The sequence below is a fragment of the Microtus pennsylvanicus genome, chromosome 2, assembly GCF_037038515.1.
Source record: "Microtus pennsylvanicus isolate mMicPen1 chromosome 2, mMicPen1.hap1, whole genome shotgun sequence".
NCBI lineage: Eukaryota > Metazoa > Chordata > Mammalia > Rodentia > Cricetidae > Microtus > Microtus pennsylvanicus.
This window is the reverse complement of record NC_134580.1, coordinates 139210879-139215352: the sequence shown is the minus strand read 5'-3', so window position 1 is coordinate 139215352 and position 4474 is coordinate 139210879. Positions and strand designations below refer to the sequence as shown.

Sequence of the window (4474 nt, the reverse complement as noted above, 5' to 3'; positions counted from 1 at the left end):
AATCATTACTATCTCATGGGATGTTAATCATTTTAAATTATTTATTTCATGTTGATTTGTCTTTTGTATATATATCCCTAGATATTAATATGTTCCCTTCAGACTTTCAAATATGGTAAAATATAGATTTTTTTCACTTTTTCCTTTTATTAAAAATAGATTCTTTGCTCATTCAAATATCACGACCTGTCTGTTGGTAAGATGAGGTATTGAAATCACCTAGCATCACTGTGTTTGGCCTATCTGTGAATTTCAGAGCTAACGTCCATTTTCTGAAACTGTGTGCATGTGTTTGGTAAGTACATGTTTAGAACTGCAATGCTCTGTTGATGACTTTTTTTCTTTAAGGAGTTGAAAGTGTCCTTCTTTATCTCTTCTGATTAGTTTTAGTTTGAAGTCTATTTTGTCAGCTATTAGAATAGCTACCTTGCTTGTTTCTCAGTTACATTTGCTTGGAATATATTTTTCATACTTTAACCCTAAGAAGGTATCTGTCTTTGATGGTGAGGTATATTTCTTGTGGCAACAAAAAGACAGATCTCGTTTTCTAATTCAGTCTGCTGGTCTTTGTCTTATTTGAGGAATGGAGACTGTCTGAGTTAGGCTTTCTGTTGCTGTGAAGAGATAGATAACATGACCTTGGCAACTCTTATTAAAAAAAACATTTAATTGAGGTGGTAGCTTACAGTTACAAAGGTTTAGTCCATTATTATCATGGCAGGGAGCATGGCAGCATGCAGACAGACATGGTAATGGCTACATCTTGATCAGAAGGCCACAGGAAGTGGACTGTTAACACTGGGCGGTAACTTGAGCATATGAGAATTCAAAATCTGCCTCCACAATGACACACTTCCTCCAATAAGACCATACCTACTCTCATAAAGCCCATGCCTCCTAATAGTGCCATTCTCTTTGGAGGCCATTTGCTTTCAAACCACCACAGAGATCATTAACAGTCTTGAGTTATTATTGAAAGACATGAATCATTTCCTATCATTTTGTTGATCCTATGGTCTTTTTTAGCCTCTTTTGGATAAATGTTCTACATTTATTTGTTTATTTGTTCCCTGTACCATAATGCTGTGTTCAGTTTTCTCTTCAAACCAGAGAATTCCTTCCAGTATCTTCTTGTAGATCTGGCTTAATGATCATAAATTCCCTTACCCTGTTTTTATTATGGAATATTTTTATTTCTTTTTCAACTTTAATAGATAGTTTTGCTGAGTGTAGTAGTCTGGTTGACAGTTGTGATCTTTCAAAACTTGTATCTTTCTTGACCCTTCTAGCTCTAAAGATTCCTGCTGAATAATCATGTTTTTCTAGTTGGCCTGTCTTTAGGTGACTTGACATTTATGTTAGTTTTAAAACCCTTCATTCTCTGTTTTTAATGTTTTAAATATATCGTGAAAATTTTTTCCAGGTCTTTCCTATTTGGTGTTCAGTAAGTCTTTTGTGTAAAAATTGGCATCTCTTTAGTAAAAGTATCTTTTTCTATGTCTTTACTGAATGTATTCTCTATGCTTTGCTATTTTTCATACTTTCTCTATGTCCACAATTCAGAGGTTACATCTTTTCTCAGTGCCTCAAAAACTCTCCCATGGTTCCATTTATGTGTTCTTTTGAAAAAAATTCTCATTGTTCTTTACTAAATGATCCAATGCCTTTATTTTGTTTTCCATCCTTCACATCCTGTCTCCAACACAATCCATTCTGTTGGTGAGGCTTTTCATTGGGGTTTTTAGCTGCCTCATTGAATTTTTCAGTTGGATTTCTTGAGTTCATTCTTTTTTGTGTCTTTACACCTCTATATTATTTGTCAGGTACAATATATTCAAAGTTAACTTGAAGGAATTATAAGCACAAATTTATATAATATAGATGAGGACAGAGAGAGCCATATACTGTACTGCCCAAAGTTTGATCACAGTATGGATACTTTGTACCATGAAAGAATTGTCTTCTCCAGTTCTGAATGAATTTCTTTCAGAAATACAGGAAACTGTGTGTAATGATCACAAGTGTTGATAAAGATTGGCTGGGGTTGGAGATAAAGAAGAAGGTCTCTGATATGATGTGCTTTTATAGAATTCCAAGAAATAATGACAATACCACCTGCATAGCAGAGGGGAAGATAAGTAGGGCAGGGTTGTGCCTTATATAACTCCAGGTACACCCACTTTGGAAACATATAAATTAGGAACAGCTCAACTTTCAGTCAAGGTCTCTTCTGACAAAATGAAGACTGCCAGCTTCTTCCTCCTCGCCTTGCTTCTCTTCCTGGTGACAGAAGCCACTGGGAGGAAAACCAAACGTAAGTGGGAAGAGTTGACCTTGGGGAAAAGCAACAAAGACAATGTTCTTTAAAAGGGACCCCTAGGGTCTGAAGAATGCTGTTTTCCAAAGACTCTCAATTCTGATGAGAAGCTAGTCTTGCATAGCTTCTTTCATAGCTCTTGCACGAATATCAGTGAATTGATGTCCAAAAAGTTGGTGGCAGGGATTGCAAGGGAACATTGGAGATCATGTAACTCAAAGATTCTTATTGCTGATTATTAGAGGAGGAACAAGGACAGTTGCAAATGTTGTGATATTTTATTTGTATTTTAATAAATAAAACTTGCCTGAAGTTCAGAAAAGCACAACAACCAGTCACTGGCTTTTACTTCTACCTTAGTCTGAAATGGCGATCCTGCCTCTAAGAATCTCAGGTAAAACTATGAGTGAGAGTTGTCCCTCCCTGTTTTATCATCCTCTCCAGTGCTAGGATTAAAGGCGTGCACCACTGCTACCCAGTTTCTAAGGAAAACTAGGGTGGCTACTAGGATTAAAGGTGTGTGTCACCACTGCCTGGTCTGTAAGACTGACCAGTGGGGCTGTTTTACTCTCTGTTCTTCAGGCAAGTTTCTTTATTAAAACACAAATGAATTATTAACTACAGTTGCCAAGTAGATTGAGCCTATTTCTAACTAGACAAAAGATCGAGGAGTTTCTAGACAACACAAAAGACAAGTTGTACCACAAGATAGAGCCAATCGGAGCAATCAGATTTACTAATAATAGCAAAACCACAGGTTGTTTACAATGTGTTACTTCACAACAAACCCAGAAAGACAGATACAGATAGAAAGATACAGGTAGAGAATAAACCTGGTTTTTTTTCTTATCAGAAAGATTCTCACAGTCTGAAGAAACGGCCAGCGAGAGCTATGGAACAGGCTCGGGGGAGAGGAGGTTTGCATTAGGTTCTCCTACATCATACTCCCTTGACAAGGCGGATATCTCTTTCAGTGACCACACTGCCTCCTCCAGTGAGGAAAGCTATGAGGAATCAAGTCATAAAAAAAGTAAAATTAGGTCTGGCGATCACAGTGGTTCTAATGCAGAAGGTGAGAGTTCATTTGTAAAGAGAAGGAAGAGCCAGTTTTCTCAAGACCTGTCTTAAATAATACATTCACTGACCAGCAGAGGGTCTGGACCAATATGATGGTGAGTATTTTCCCTAGTGAGGGAGATACCTATGCAGTGTTTAGAAGTTATGCATGGACACTACCTGGGTCATTCTATGGGACTGGTCCCCACTGTGCACACCAGTGGAGCTGTGGTGTGTGACCTTCGGGAAGGTTAGAAAAGCACCTGGCAGAACAGAGCTTAAAGGCCCCCCGGGCTGTGACTGTATCCTGAATCTCTACCCTTAGTGTGTACTGTCAATGGTTTTCTCTTGTACAATCCAACAAGTGAAAGAAAAAACACCTTGGAAGTTCACTTCATTTATAAGTTTATAATCTTATCAATTCTTACAATTTCACTTGTCAAAGGTTAATTTCTTGCTTATCATGTTGGAAGTTTTATAGTGAAGAGCGTCTTTAGATCACCATACATTCAAGAATCAGATTCCTCTCCTCTCGTGATAAAAGAAAGAAATGAGTGCGAAAAAGTCCCTGTTTGTGACTCAGAGGAGAGGAAAAGTAGCAGTAACAGCTGACAATGGGGAAGCAAAGACACGTGGGTCCCCCTCACTGGCCCCTCTGCACCTGCTCCACATTTAAGATTGTTCTCTCTCTCCCTAGGAGTCAAACCACCTAGACGAAGCCTGGGATGTCTTCATGCAACTCCCATTTGGTCCCCGAGGCAGTCCACGGACGACGCTTCCCTCACACTTGCTTGTCTTGAGAATCCTAAATCTCACATTGATTATGATACTTTCTTTCCAATAAAAATATAACATTCTGCATTATTAACTTTTGACTCCTGAGACCTCTTAGCTCTGTCACATTTAGGAGCTGGGTGGGACTTTTGTACTTAAAGTTCCAAAATTTAAGGAAGTTACCTTCCTGTGTCACCATGGTAAATAATAATAAAGAACAGGTTTTTTAATGTTCTAGATAGAAACCCAACAATACAAAGTGCTGGCAGTCTGTGAGTCGCTGTATGGGCTAATAATCCTAATGCCGTCTAGACCCTTTTCCTAGTG

At 38.3% G+C, this 4474-nt stretch overlaps 1 long non-coding RNA gene across 1 annotated transcript; it reads left to right on the top strand.

Annotated features, from left to right (window-relative positions):
- The first annotated feature begins 2189 nt into the window (after positions 1–2189).
- On the top strand, positions 2190–4241 carry LOC142845163 (uncharacterized). Its single transcript, XR_012909806.1, has 3 exons — positions 2190–2314; positions 3171–3489; positions 4071–4241. It is a non-coding gene; the product is annotated as an uncharacterized LOC142845163 (long non-coding RNA).
- Positions 4242–4474: the final 233 nt, after the last annotated feature.